This window comes from Otolemur garnettii, unplaced genomic scaffold (genome assembly GCF_000181295.1).
Source record: "Otolemur garnettii isolate 467f Iridium unplaced genomic scaffold, OtoGar3 scaffold00004, whole genome shotgun sequence".
NCBI classification, from domain to species: Eukaryota; Metazoa; Chordata; class Mammalia; order Primates; family Galagidae; genus Otolemur; species Otolemur garnettii.
Window position 1 is genome coordinate 8,414,256 of NW_003852399.1, and position 16,453 is coordinate 8,430,708.

Sequence of the window (16,453 nt, forward strand, 5' to 3'; positions counted from 1 at the left end):
TGAGACTTTGTCTCAAAAAAAGAGAGAGAGAGAGAGAGAGAGAGAGATTAGATATATCGGTTTTGACATTTCTATTAGACATCCAGGTAGAGATGTTAAGGGGTCAGCGGCATTTAGAAAATAGGTGGGAGCTGGGAACATAAATATATACATTTGTGAGTTACTACCGTCTGGACTGTATTTAAAGCAGTAGGACTGTGTGGAATCATCACAGCAGTGAATGTGGATGGGAAAAAAAGGATTAAGGATTGGATTTGAAAATACTCCAGTGTTAATAAGAGAAAATAGAGTACCCAGATGAGGAGGCTGAGATCCTGTTCTCCTTCCTGACTTCACTCCCTATTCAGTTCTCTCCTTTATTTTCTTATTGACATGCTCCTTACTTTCTTCATTTATTTATTTCTTACTGCCTGCAGAAGACTGAAAGTTAATTTGAGGAAAAGTATTATGTTCTCCTTTTGGTGGGAATATGTGTATTAGTCTGGGTCCAATCAGGAGAGAAAAACCACACATAATTTAAACAAAGTTTGACATAAATAGTTATTAATTATAAGCTGGGGAAGAAAGTAATGAGAAATAGACTTATAAAAATTCAAATGTAAAAATTGCAAAGCTACCTCTCCAAAAGTTGAGCAGAGAGCTCAGGGAAGGATACTCCCGCCCTCATCTTGGAGAGGACATGCCTGTGTTTCGCTCAATAGCCTGCAAAGTCATTTCTATGCCATCCTATAAAACTTGTTGGAAGTCACCATTTTAGAACTTTCCAGCAATATGTCCTCTAGGGTGCCCCATAAAGCTGTTACAGGGCAGTATTACCTGATGGGAAGGCGCTAGATGATGGGTGTTACTGGCTGCCACACACTGTGGGATCTGGGTTCCAGAGAAGCTGCCTGTGATGCTGGAGCCTGGTGCGAGAGCAGCCACTTGCATTGTGGCTGCCAAATGCTGGGGAAGTTCCCTGCACTGCACTGGAGAAGACGCTGAGGACAAAAACCATCCTGTGTAGCAAACTTCTAAGAGGAGCACATCAGAGCTAGGAAGCAAATCCCCTTCCTCCCAGAGTGGGAGGGTGGCTCTAATAAGGCATGCTTGTTATACCTCTACTGACAGCTTAATCATGCCAGCTTTCACAAGACACATAGGCACACACGCACACATACACGGGGTACCAAAAAATGTATATCCATTTTAAGAAAGGAAAACTCTGTATTAGAATTGTAATACTCAATATCTGATAACAAAAGATAAATACAAGTCACGTTGAGCACCTCTTGTAATTGCAGAAGTTAAATGGGACTTGACTATTACAATCTTTTTCTCGACTATTACAATTTTAATACAGTATTTTTTTCTCTCTTAAAACGTGTAAGCATTTTTTGGCACCCTCTGTATATGCTTATATGCTGTGTGTCTCTCTCTGTATATTATGTATACGTGTTTGTGTGTGTGTGTGTGTGTGTGTGTGTGTGTGTGTGTAATTAAAGGACCCAGATCCACTTTCACAGAGCAGGAAAGAGTGGGTGAATTTGGAGCTAATAGGCATAAATCAGCAGGCAGCACAGTATTTATTCAGGCACCGTGCTAAGCACACCGATATTTAGGTGTTAGTACTATTTAAGTTCAATGTCGAAGGGAGAGAAGGGGAAGGGGAGAAAAGGAAAGGGAGGCGGTGATTGAAGGGAGAAAATTGGGAGGGAGAGATAAAGGGAAGGAGGAGACCCTTGGTTTTCAAGCCACAGATTTCTGACTGCTATAAATGTTCAGGATTCCATGATAAAATCTCACATATTCTGCTTTTTTGATATTACATATTAATATTATCGCTCTCTTGCAGTCATATTTTTAGGCTAATTTGCCTGAGATTTTAAGAGTTGGAAAGTCCTATGGAATTGATTATTAATTAAAAACAAGGAAGAATTATAATGGTTTCACCTTGCCTGCTATGTTTTCTTGTCTATAGTACTTCCTTCATGAGGTTATTGAAGCTACTTTGTAGGACAAAGGCACAAAAATATCCGTCATAAAAACATAATTTTAGTCAAAAAAAATTTGATGTGTTGAGTCTAGGACCCACATGTGAGGAAAAAAATGTCTTGTGGGCCTACTGTATGGTTTGTGCATTCTGAAAATGACTTGCAGATAAGGAGTCAAACCCCTAAAAGTAGTGTACAGACATCAGTGCTAAGCCTGGTCTCTGTACAGAGCCAAATGGGCCGGTCCCTACCTAGAAAACAAATGAGATATGATCTGCCGTCTCACTTAACTCCTGCAGATAGGAGTTTCATTTGTTCAGAGGTCACTGGTTAGGTAAAAGAGGTTTCTTAAATATCCCTGTCTTCTGTCTCCATTTCTGGAATAAAAATAAAATCTTAATTAAGCAAAAAATCTGAGAGCTATATGCAACATACACAGGGTTCGGAAGGCTTGGCAGAGAAATCAACTTTCTGAGATACCTAATTAAGTACCCTGATTTCCTTATAACAAAGAGGAAGGTCCCTGGCAGGCTGCCCTCATTACAAAGATTGTTCTCAAACTTCAGGCTCCCCCAGGGCCTGCCATGATGGTTTTCATTTAGGCCTGGTTCAGCCTCCCAAGTCTTGGAGATTGCTTCTGAATCAACTCTGTCATGCAACACTCAGGGTGCCAGGTTTGGAGGAAAAAAAGAAAAAGAAGAAGAAAGAAAATCCAAACAAGAAACACTCTTGAAGCCCAGAAAAGTTTGGCTGAAGCCTATGCACATAATAAAAAATAAAATAAAATAACAAAGAGGAAAAAAAGTGTGAGTTTGTTCCTACAAAATATGGGGTCAGAACTTTTATTTACCATCAAACTTCAGTGTCAAAACTCAGCCACAGCTTTTGCGATAGGCACTGAGAGGGAGCTGGGAAGAGAGCACCTGGGTTGGGATGATGCGAATCACTGCTCAGGATAATTTTCATTCCAACACCCAGGCCAATTATTCAGGCAGGACAGCCTGGCCGCTGACTGTCTCTGACAGAGAGATTGGATTCCACACTCAGCTTAGCAACTTACACCACCCTGGGTGTCCAACTTCTGCTTTCAACCCACACTCTGAACAAGCTGTCCTCAGTCTCAAACCCCAGAGAACAGAGAAGGCAAAGCGAATTTTTTTTTTTCCAGCTCTTTAAAATTCCAGCTGAGCCCAGACTTCAAAAGGCAAATGAAAGATTCCCATATCCTTGCTCTTGACCTTTCCTGCAATTCAATCCCCAGGATTTGAAGGGCTTTAAATCAGAGCGTCTCCACCCTGTTTGGAGAGTGTCATGGAAATCTCCAAACAGAGTTGTATTTCACTTTTACTCTATCCCTTAGGGACATCCTGTGAATCCCCATCATGTGTGCCACTCCCTGGCCCTTAGGTTTAGATGGCACTGTGCCAGCTCTCCAATAGTTCATGGGCTTAGTGATATAACTACTTAATGTAGAGTGTACAGGTTTTGAACACAAGCTGTGGAATTCAATTGTCTATGGCTAAGTCTCAGCTCTACGCATTAATAATCTCCATATAGTCAGTTAAATCTCTTGAATCTTCATCTACAAGATGGAGATAAAAGAGCAAACATTTGCTGAAATCTTCCTCTAGGAAAGGTGTTCAAAGCATTAAACACTTTCAGGCCATGTAATATTCACAAGGTGCCTAGGAAAGAAGCAATTTTATATTCATCACCCTCATCTTACAAACCCCAGGTAACCCAACCAGGAAACAGTGCAGCGATTGAAACCCAGCAAGGTTATCTATCTCTAGTGACTAACAACTGTGGTCTAGGGTCTAACTATAGGCTATATCTTTTTGTTTTGTTTTTGGGACCAGCTCTTACTCTGTTGCCTGGCCCGCTGTCACTATAGCTCTCTGCAACCTCAAACTCCTGGGCTCAAGTGATCCTCCTGCTTCAGCCTACAGAGTAGCTGGGACTATAGGCATAGACCACTTTTCCCAGTTATTTCCTGTCTTTTGTAGAGATAGAGGCTCACTGATTTTGATCTCCTGGCCCTAAACGATTCTTCCACCTTGGCCTCCCTAAGTGCTAGGATTGCAGGTTTGAACCACCATGCTTGGCCACTTCTTCCACTTGGACAGAAAAGAATATTACCTAACTCAGAGGGTTATGGTGATGCTTAAACAAGTTCTACATGAAAAAATTGTTAGCACAGTGCCTGGATCAGAGTAAGCATTTAATAAATGTTAGCTACAATTATTACCAATGCGCTGATGGCAAATACAGCAGTTATAAGAAATGTGATGAGGGTAATAATGATGACAGTTGGGAAAATGTCATCTATCTTTCTCACATATAAGTCACTTTCTGGTGGGAAGAAATCTAGGACAGTGGAGTGTCTCATTGCCTTGAGCTGATGGCAATAAAATGAAGCTCTCATCTTTTTAAAAATACGTATTTATTGCCCGACAATTCCTGGATGATTGTGTGGAAAGAAGAAAAAAAAGAAAAGAAGTAAAGCAAGACTTTCTCAATTTTCACTCCTCAGATTTGCCCTGAGCCTTGTACCAGGTGATTCCTGCAGCAGACTTTCTGGGTGGGCATCATTATTTCACCAGCAGAAAAACTGAGCATTAAAGAGTCTGCGGTAAATGCTGAGGAACTACAACCAAGGGATTACTGACAGGGCCAGGGTTTCATCCAGGCCCATGGCGCCAGGATACTGTGACGGTACTCAGTGATTGTGGAAAATGACTGCGTAAACGGCTTGGATCCCCCAGGAAAGAATCATCCCTGCCTCTCCACAGCATTCTGTCATTTGACAAACATTTATTGAGCATCTCATTTATACAAGACAGGGGTTGCCTCACAACTTTCCCAGGCCTTGTCAAGCAGGCATTCGGAAAGCATCTGGTTGGTTGAAAGCAGGGCTCCAGAGCTGTCACAGCAGGAGGCAGCTGTCCAGGAAGACATTAACAAGGACATGGACTTGTAATTCCAAACAGTTGGGACTGTCATTTTAAATACCCTTCAGCTCCTTTTTAGTTTTCTGTAGGTCAAAATAGCTCAGAGTTCAGTTGCCAAGAAACCTGTGAGTAGTGAGTGATACTTTCTCACTAAGCAGATACACAGATGTGTTCTTAAATGAAACTGAAAAGACTGCTCTCTAAAGCTGCAACTTACCTTTGCACAATATCAGATGGGCCCGTCATTATGCCATAGAATGTGTTGTCATATTTAAATAATAAAAATGAAGAGAAGAACACAGTGATCACAATTCAGGGACTAAACACCGCCCCTGTAGAAGTCATCCCTGAACTGTGATGACGCTCATGTTTCCTCCAGAGCCTGTGTGGGTCAACATAAGCTGAGGACATTGATTTTGAGGTAAAGCTGTTGATGTTTCTAAGTGAGCTCAACCCAATTCACAGTTTCATGAAAGTAAAGGATTTTACCATCACAGGTTGTTATGGGTTGAAGTTTACTCTCCTCACCCCCAATATGTTGAAGTGTTGAAATCTTAACTCTGAAGACCTCAGAATGTGAACCTGGCAGATGTAATGAAGGTAAGATGAGGTCATTCTGAAATAGGGTGTCATGTTAATCTAATATCACTTGTGTCTTGGGAAGAGGCAGGGACACTGGCCAAAGATGTCCGTGTGACAACAGGATTGCTGCCCATAAGCTAAGGAATGCCAAGGATTGGCAGCAATCTAGGGAAGCTAGGATGAAACTAGGAAATTCTCCCCCACCTGCAGATGCGTCAGAGAACATGTGTTCTGCCAGCACCTTGATTTCAGACTTCTAGCCTCCAGATCTGTGGGAGAATAAGTTTCTGTCATTGATTTGAGCTACCCAGTTTCTCATACTTGGTTACAGCAGTCCCAGGAAACTGATACATGGATCATTCCGAGAATAAAGACTGATTCAATTTAAAATAATACAAAAATCTCAGAGTAATAAATTGTACACTTTATCAAGCTCATTAATTTGCCTTATCTTGCCTCTTCAATGCTTAATAAGAGTTAAGTGAAGATAATAGTAAGTTAAATAGTCAACCTAAGTATTCATCAAATAATGAATGGATACACAATGGAATACTACTTATGTTTATTAAAAATTTCCTTTTTACATTTAATTATTATGGGTACATAATAACTGTATACCTTTTAGAGTAAACTTGATGTTTTTTTTTTTTTTATTTTTGAGACAGAGTCTCACTTTGTCACCCTCAGTAGAGTGCTGTGGCGTCACTGCTCACAGTAACCTCCAGCTCTTGGACTCAAGCAATTTTCTTGCCTCAGCCTCCTAAGTAGCTGGGACTGTAGGTTCCCACCACAACACGCAGCTAAAATTTGATGTTTTGATACAGGCATTCAATATGAACAGTGTGAATTAATCAAAAGTGGGTAATTGGGGTATCCATCAACTTAGGTATGAAATACCATTCACTCTTTAAAAGGGGGGAAATCCTGTCATTTGCAACAACATGAATAAACCTGGAGGACGTCATGTTAAGTGGACTAAGCAAGACATAGAAAGGCCAATTTCGTACCTTGTCACTCAGAAGAATCTAAAACAGTTGAACACAGAGGGGCAGAGAGTAGAGTGGTGGTTGTCAGAGGATGGGGAGTGAGAGAAAGGAGAACATGATGCTCAAAGGGCACAAAGTTTCAGTTAGGCAGGAGGAAGAAATGGCAAGTATTTGAGGTGATGTATCCTAATTAGCCTGATTCAATCCTACTTCGTATACACCTACATATAGCATCGCTTCAGCTCTCATAAATATATAGTGTGTTAATATCCAATAAAAATCAATAAGTAGATAAGTAAAAACATAAATAAATTGCGTTTCGAGGCACAGTTCAAGCCCCCCTTCCTCTTCCCCAGGAGACCTCTCCTGATCCTTCTTACAAAGATTTTGTACCTTTTTCGAGATGTCATTTTGACTCCTTGACAGGAAAGACTACTTCAATAACCTTTAGAGTCTTTAAAATGACTATTTTTTATGAAATAAGTGCTTAATTGCTCAGTAAGCATCAATTAGATGGAACTGAACTCTTCAGATTTTTACTGCTAAGTTCATTTGCACTTTCTCCGTTAAGTCTGTCACAAGTTCTTCCTCAAAATTTACCTGATCACTGTGTCTTTATAATACTCCTTGAAGGTCAGTATATTCACAACTGCCCCAGTGTCTCCTGAAGCCAATGTCATGGGGTGGCAAAGGAAACTGGGGCAATGGGCAGTTGTCCAGATTAAAAGAGACTTTAAGGCTGGAACTCTCAAATGCCGTAGATTCTGGATCCTAACTTGAAGAAAGCAACTAGGAAACGTATTTTTGAAACTAAATATGGGAAAGCTCAACATGAACAGGACAGAAGATGATGATACTGATAAACTTATAATAAATTTTATTGGGAACAATAATGATCTTGTCATTAAGGAAGAAAAATTTGTCTTACTTAAAAATTCAGCAAAATAAAAAAAAAAGGAAGTAAATAGGGTTAAATGCTACCAGTTATTAAATCTAGATGATGGATGATGGGTTTGGAGAATCAATAAATATTATACTGTTTATCTTTATGTTCAAAACCCGATCACAGTAAAATTTTATTTTTAAGGAATCAAGGTCAAAGTGGATCACATATATAACTGGAAATGATAACACTAAAAAATTTTGAAAGATGACATAGAAGAACATCTTTGCAGGCTAGAGCTTGGTGAAGAGTCTTAGGACACCAAAATCATCCTTCTTAAAAAGAGAAATTAGTATATTGAACTCCTTCAAAAGTAAAAGAAAAAAAAAACCTCTCTGATAAAGACCATAATACCAATGGCATAGCATCACTCAAATCAGAATCACCTAGAAGGCTCAGGAAAACACAGAGTCCGGGTCTCAGCCCAGAAATTCTGATTCAGGAAGTCTTGGAGAAACCAATCATTTACACTTCTAACAAACTGATAGGGACTGCTCTTGTTAATGGCTTTCACAGTGTTTCAAGTACGTGGTGTAAGTCTGACAGTTAAGATGGATCCCTGTCTCCACTATGTGTTTCCAATAGGACATGTAAGTCTATCTGAGTCTCGGTTTCCTAAAATGTCAGATACCTAGCTCACAGGAGTATTGTAGCAGAAATGAGATAATGCTTGCTATTGAAATAAACACTACAAGCACTCAATATGTTATAATTCGTTCTTATTATGTCATGATCAGATTGTTTGGAATGTCACCTCAACAAATATAAGATTTGCTAGTGCATCTCTCATAGTAAAATATTAGCATATCTAAAACCCGCATTTGCATTTTAAGTGTACCTGTCTGAACCAGGTATATATTCTTTCATATTTTTGTGTGTGTATGTATGCATACTTTGGGAAGTAGTGGTGGTGATAAAAGAAAGACTGTTTTGCTTCTATGCATTAATTAATTTTCTAGTGAATACCGTAATTTCCAGTAACATGAGAGACAGTGCAGAGGTCAATTACTATCTGGGATTACTTTACAATGTGAAGGGTTACAGGAGGGACTTTGACATAGAAAAGGGAAGTGAGGGCTTAGGTCACAGAAGTTGCCAGGGGTATGCAAGCCTAAGAGTCAGGTCCCGAACTCTCAACCCAGATTACCTTTCAACATACGAGGCAATCACTTTTATAACTCCCTTAAGAATCCTGACTAGCTTATGCAACTAACGTTGTCATCTCAGCTATCTCACTGCTCCAAACGCCCCACTTGCTGAAGCTGAACTTGGACATCGCCTAACAGCGCTGCTCTTCTTGCAAGCTTCCTGTGAATGATTTTGTCTCAAAATCCCACAGGGAAACATGAATCTTGTCCAACTGATATCCTTCCTATGAACTTTTGTTTCCTACTCTACAAATGGACATAACAATACCTTAAAATATTTTTACTGTGATTAAATACTGTAATATGCAAAAGTCACTGTTTTAGTAAGGTAAAGTAGCATTCTCTGATTCTTCTACATCGCCTTTTTCTATTTTACCCTATTTTTCTCCTTCTTTCCTTTCTCTTATTATTCATGCCCAAAATTCATGTGTGTGTATGTGCGTGTGTATGTATTTTCTGAGTTCTAAGAAAACATGCTACTATTTAGTCAGTCAACAAACATTTATTTAGTACCTAACTTATCACCAGCAAAATTTTTGGATCAATAAGAAATAGTCTTCAATTAAAAGATAGTTTTCAAAAAATTTTTTTCCAGTCCAAAGTCCTTACTAAAATTGATTCCTCAGTTTATTTCTGTGTTGTATCCTCTTGACATCTGTAATATAGCAATTTCCAAGCATCTGAGAAGCCAAATCAATAAAATAAAAATAATCAGAAATCATTCAAGCTTTCAAAGAAATTATTTCAAAGGAATTATCTATCTGACTTGATATGTCTAAAAAAACCCCTATGTAGATGCTATCAAGAGTTATTAGCTCTATTTTAAAATTATGAACACTGATGCAAAAAGAAATAGTCTCCTAATCTTCAGCTCTATATGTTTTTGGGTTTTGCCGAATTAGTTCATTAGTTCATCCAAACGCTTCCTCTTCTTCCTGGGTATGAAGATGGACTATATAGGGATTGATAATTAAGTTTGCTAGCTCACCCTTACATACCTCATTGCTGAATATCACTATGGTTAACAAATGGCCCAGGGGAGTACTTCAGAGGTGACCATAGTGATACTCAGCAGTGAGATACGTAGCACTTTTTCCAGGATGAGTTCATGAACTTAACTGTCAAATCACATACAGTGACAGTGCTGATGGCCATTCCAGAAAGAGAGTCCCACAATTGCTTTAATAGGTGTAGCAGGTGCTAGCACTGATGCAGAGCTTCCCAAGGGGAGTATCTGGAAGGTTACTGTAGCAATGTTCAGCAATATAGTATGCAGCACTTTTTCTAGGATGAATTCATGAATTTGTTGTCCTACCTCATGTTTCCCACTATCCTCTGCTGTTAGGTCAATGAATGTGCGTGGAAAAGTTATATGGCGCTTCTGGATCTGGGTCTAAAGAGTTTTCTTCCCCCAAACGTCCCACACCTGTACCTTCCTTCTTCATGATCTTTCCCTCCCATGAAAGGCACGAGCCTCCTAGTATTTCTTCAAGGATGACATCATGGGGGGTTGTGTGCTCCATGATACCTTCCAAAAAGAAAAATCTCTCTTATCCCTCTATCTCTAAATACACACAACATCCAAAATTGGTATCACATATTTCTATTCTTGATTTAAATTGGAGGATGCCGGTCATGTATATTGGGTTTCACAATAATTAGATTGTCTTAATTTATTATACATCCAAGGATACCTCAGGAGGTATTGAGCATATAATAAAAGTTTAATAATTTTTTTTCTGATTAATTGGCTGCAGCAGATTGAATAGGCAAAACTGACAATATCTGACCATTCCCCAGGTATTTATTAATTCACCATGATTTGTTGAGTACCCCTTATGAGTTCACCATTGCTCTAAAAACTAAGACCAATCCTACTATACTACCTCATTATCTTCCCGTCAGTAAAGGTGTTCCTTAACTTTTTCCACCCTAGAGATTTTCTTCTAGACCTAGCTGCTTTCCATGCATTGGCAAGGAATATCTATGTGGTCCATTGCAGAGATAGGCCTCACATCCAGACAATTTGAGGTCACATCCTGTCTCTTTCATATACTTTCTGTGTAGCCTGGGATAACGTCCTTATTCTCTGTCACTGCAAAACACAAAGACTCATACATAATTGATAAGGTTGTCCTAATAATAAAATAAAATGCATACATAAAAAATTGCCTCAACATAAATGAATCTGCTCGGAGAATGTTTGTTTCTGTTCAGTACAGTCCAGTCATTTGGAAGGAGGAGGCCATCTTTCCCAGTGCAACACACAAACATTCGGAGTTGAGTGTGAAGTGGAGTAGTGACCACCAGACAGGGCACAAAGTCCCTCTCATTTTGTATTTAAGATTTTCCCCCAATTCCTCAGCTGGGACCTTTACAGAGAAAATATGAATGCAGAGAATTTGTGTGATTCATTCATCCAGGAGGAGGCTAGAAGAAAACTGTTGATTTATTAGATGTGAGTGGTAGAGGGAAATGACATGATGTACGATTTTTTTTTGCATCTCTTTCTTATGTATATAGTTCTTTAGCTTTTAAAGGCCAATTCATAACAATTCAAACTTGTTGTGTTCCCATGTCATGAGGATTAGGCAGTGTGTAGAACTTCCACACTTATAAATGAAATGATTTTATGGACCATGAAAACACAGTATTCAGGCTCTAAGAAGCACTGCACTAAGCCAGGATGGGGGAGACGTAGCTGAACAGCTGCACGTGTGAGAGAGATTAGCGATTTCAGTTGACTGCCAGCCGAACATGAGTCACCAGTGTGTGGAGACTGCCAAGAGAATAATTTGATCTGGGACTGAATTAACAGGACTGCAGTGTCCTAACCAAAGGGAGTGATACTCCTGCTGTCTCGGCATAAATCCGACCACACCTAATGTCTTGCAGCTCTTGTTTATCCCAAACACCCCATTTCTTTATACTATTCTGTACAAAGAGGGGTTTACGCTTTACTCTATTACGGAAATGATTGCTTAAGACTTGTATTAGAAACCTTCATCCTTTACCTTATCTCTACTGAAGAATTTACCACACAAGTTGTGTAGTTATTTTTAAGAGACAAGCTCTTACTATGTTGCCTAGGCCAGTTTTGAACTCCTATGTTCAAATGATCCTTCCACTTTAGGCTCCTGAGTAACTGGGACCCCAAGCACGCACCCAGCTGTGTTATTTTATGTGCTTATGTTTGCATCTTTGAGGACCAAGAACATGTTTTTGTTTTGTTTTGTTTTGTTTTTCCTCTCTTGTGCACCTAGTAGTATAAACAAGGTAGAAAAGGTTCTATCTTTTCTATCTGGTTCTATCTTTTCAAGGCAATGGATTATCTTCTAGAAACAGTTTCTACCGTATTAAACTTGGACACTGAAGTCAAACTTGAATTCAAAATCCTGATTAAACTATTGTCAACAAGAAAAAATAGGCAGTTTCTCTTCTAATGTACAGTCCCTATTATTGGGGATAATAGTGTTTTTCTGCATAACTGTCTCTACCCCAACCCGACCAGTTACAAACCTACAGACTTTTAACAGCTTTATCTCGTTCTTCACAAAACAGTGAGCACTGAATTCTGGGAGTTGTGTCTCTGTAATAAAACAGTTTTGGAAGTGAGCTAAGCAGGAAATAGAGCAATGAAGAGATAGGAGGAGCCATGATCTCGAGTAAGAGAAATCATTGGGAAGCTTAGGCACAGAGTGATAAAGAATCAGGCACCAGGGATTAGACAATCCCATTTCAAATCAGCAGAATTGAAGCAGATGAATGCATGCCCAGAAATGGGCTCAATATAAAACATCAAACTATCACGCCTCCCCTCCGTTCTCATGCCAGCTATTAATCAGAACACAGGATTGAACTAACAGCCAAATGGGCAGCGAGAAAAGCCAAGGGCATTTTGCACAAGATATTTGTTGGCAAATACCACGCCTGGATAGACCTCTCCTTGTTTCAAAATTAGTAAAAACAAAAAACAACCGTCCTAACGTCAGAAATCATGGGACCAATAATACGCGGAGAGGGAAAAAGACGTGTTATAATGAAGGTTTACAGGAAGGACTTGCTGCTGAAATATGTTTCATATAGGAGGCAGAAAGGTAATTTTAACATAAAAATTTAAAATAGGACATGAGATATTCTTTATGGAATAGGAGTCAAGATCCTAGGGAGACAGTATCTGAGAGAAAGAAGTAACATAATAAGGGGTATTGGCCAGGATGGTGGACTAGAAGCAGCCTGCACATGCTCCTCTAGGAGAGGATGGAGAACTGAAAGTAGATGCCCACGGGTGGATGGATCCTCCAGGAGAGAGCATTACAAATCATTGGCAAACTGATGTGAGACAATCAGAGTCAAGGAGATGGGGACAGAAAGTTCAACTCTCCAAGATCAGGAGGTACCTGGGGTAGTTCCCTACCCATGTGGAAATGATAAAGGAAAGAACCCCAGGGCCCCAGGCTTCTCACATGGATGTGGGGACTCAAGCTGTGAGGGCACCTCACCACTAACACGGGCCTCTGTGCTGATCAGGCAACTGCTCAGAGACAGTACAGTAAAGTTGCATTGAAGATCAGGCTCAGCTGGGTCCTGCTAGCCTCACGTCTCAGGTTGCTATAGCCAATTTCAACTTTCTCTTCTCATCCAATATTTCTTTTTGCCAGGCTGGGAAGAGAGCAGGGAGAACAGACTCTCTTACACACCTGTGACTGGGAGCAAAGCCTCTGTCTCAAGCCAGGGAACCAAAACAGAGATTGAGAGGTGCTACAGTAGCAGTCCTGGGGGGACCTGCATGAGGAAAGAACCCCAGCCACCCAGCAGCCCAGCCCCCTTAGCCTTTCATCCCAACCAGTAGACCTTTATCCCCTAGCCTAGCAGTGAGATTGAAGCAGTAATGAAAAATCTTCCAACAAAAGCCCCAGACTAGATGGATTGATGCTGAATTTTACCAGACCTACAAAGAGCTGTTACCCATACTGCAGAAATTATTACATAACATTGAGAAGGAGGGAATCCTCTCCAGCTCATTCTTTGAAAGAAGTATCATGTTGATACCAAATCCATGAAAGGAAATAGTAGAAAAACAAAGCTATAAATTAACATCTCTTATGAAATAGATGTAAAATTCTTTAATAAAATGCTAGCAAACTGAATTCAATAGTACATCAAAAAAAGAATCTGCCATGGCCAAGTGGGCTTCATCTCTGGGATGCAAGGATAGTTCAACATATATTAATCAATACATGTGATTCACCACATAAACAGAAGAAAAAAAAAACCAGAGTCCAAAAATTATGATAGAAAACTGAATTTACCAATAAATAAACAAACACTGCATTATGACTATGTGATTTTTATCCTGGGAATGCAGATTAGTTTGACATCTGAAAAACAGTAAATGTGTAATTCACCATACTAATAGAATAGAGAGAAAAAAATCATTATAATTATAGTAGTGGCAGGAAAAGAAGTTCCAAACAAATGATAAAATATCTCAGTATATTAGAAATTGAAGGAAACTTTCTCAATATGAAAAAGACCTGCAATAATATTTAATTATGAAAGAATGAATGTTTTACCCTATAATTAGGAAAAGAGTTATCTCTTATCCACACTTCTAGTTCCCATTGTACTAAAGCAAGAAAAAAAAAAAAGAAAAAAATGCCTTTATTTTCACATGACAGGGTTGTATTCAATAAATAGTCCAAGGGATATACTAAACTGTACTATAATTAATGAGTAAATGCAGAGAAAATCTCAGAATATAGGTCAATATGCAAAAATTGCTTTTCTGTATATTAACAATGAACAATATTACAAATTTAAAAAATAGTAACATAGGGATAACTTTATAAAATATATGCAAGATCAACTTAAAACATAAAATGTTAAGAGAAGTTTTGAGAAGCCTCAAATAAATGGTGTATGATATACAAATATTGGGAGATTTAATATTGATAAAATTTTAATTTTCTCTAAATTGACATGTAAAATCAATATCATCTCAGTAGGAATAAAGGTAATTTTTTTCTCTTTTATTTTTTCAGAACACATAACTAATCCTAAAATTTTATGGAAATATAAAGGTGTTGAATGGAAAAAGTAAGTTGAATGACTTCCATTACTTGAGTTCAAGATGAATTACAGGGCTATAGTGTTCAAGGGAGCACGGTATTAACAAAGAGCTAGGTAATCAGATCAATAGAATACAATCGATAATCTAAAAATGTACCCACACATGTGGTCAGTTGACTCTTGACAAAAATGTCAAGGTAAATCAATAGGGAAATTGAAATCATTTCAATAAATGATTCTGGAACAACTGAATATCTACATAGAAAAATTTAACCATGATCCTTATCTCACATCATGTAAAAATGAGCTTCAAGTTGATGGTGGACATAAATCTAAAGACTAAATGTAGAAAAGTTCAAGGAGAAAATTTAATATGAACTATTTGTGATCTAAGAATAGAAAAACATTTATTGGATCAAAAAGTGAAAACCATTAAAAATAATGAGTTTGACAAAAATTATAAACTTCTGGTGTTCAAAAGACACTCTCCAGAAAATATTCACAATATTTAGTTTTAATAAAAGACCTATAACCAGAATATTCAATATACTCTTCAATTCAGTAATATGAAAACAAGCAGGCAAGCAAACAAAAACAGTGAATAAGTGGGCAAAAAATGTGAGCAGGCATTTCACAAAAAAGTATATAAATGGCCAAGATGAACATGAAAATTAGCTCCATGGTATTACTTTTCAGAGAAATACACATTAAAATCATAGTGCAATATATCTTTTGAATGGTTAAAATTGCAAAGACTGACAAAGCCAAGTGTTGGCAAGGGCAAAGAGGAAAAGAAACCACACCTATCCGTAGGGAGGTAGAATGACAATAATTTTGGAATAACTTTTGACAATTTCTTTAAAAAGGTTAAATATGCATTTGTGATATGGTTCAACAATACACTCCTAAGAATTTGCTCATGAGAAATGAAGACACGCATCTAAACAAAGTCTTTAATAGTATAAGAATTTTCATTTCAGCTTTACTCTTAATATCCTTACTCGGTGAACAATCCAAATACCAGTGAAGAGGTGAATAGGTAAATACATGGCTGGGCTGATGGAAGTAGCAAACAACATGGATGTATCATAAAAGTACTATCTGTATGTTATTTTCAGTGTCCCATATGACTATTTATGATCCCAGTTTCCTAATATTCACACTGTTGTATAATTTCCTCCCCTGGAGTGTGGGCTGGACCTAGAGACTTGGTTTTAAAGAATATAATAGGGAAAAGTGATATGATGCTTGTTTTGAGATTAGATTCCAAAAACTATGATTTCTGTCTTCCTGGCATTCTCTCTGTGGCTCTTCTTAGAAGCTTGCTCTGATGAAGCACACTGGAGACTCGCACATGAGGGTGGCTTACAGCCAAATGTCAGCAAGGAACTGATGTTCTCAGTCCAACCACCCTTGAGGAATTGAATCCCTCCACAAACCACATGAGTAAGAGTGGAAGTTATTCCTTCCTAACTTGAGTCATCAGATGAGACCTAGCTCCAGCTAACAACTTCATTGCAGCCATATAAGAGATCATGAAGCAGACAGCCTCACTAAATCATGGTGAGATTCATGATCCACAGAAATTGTGAGATAAATGTGTCTTATAAGCTGCTATGTTTTAGGATATTTCATTATGTGACAATGAAAATAAAAATGAATTCAATACTTTGAAGTATTGATCTTGTTATAAGAATAAGAATAAAAAGGAATGAACCACTGATACAATAGTATGAAGGAATCTTAAAAGTATTAAGCTGAGCCAAAGAAGACATAAATGAAGGATAATTACATGCTC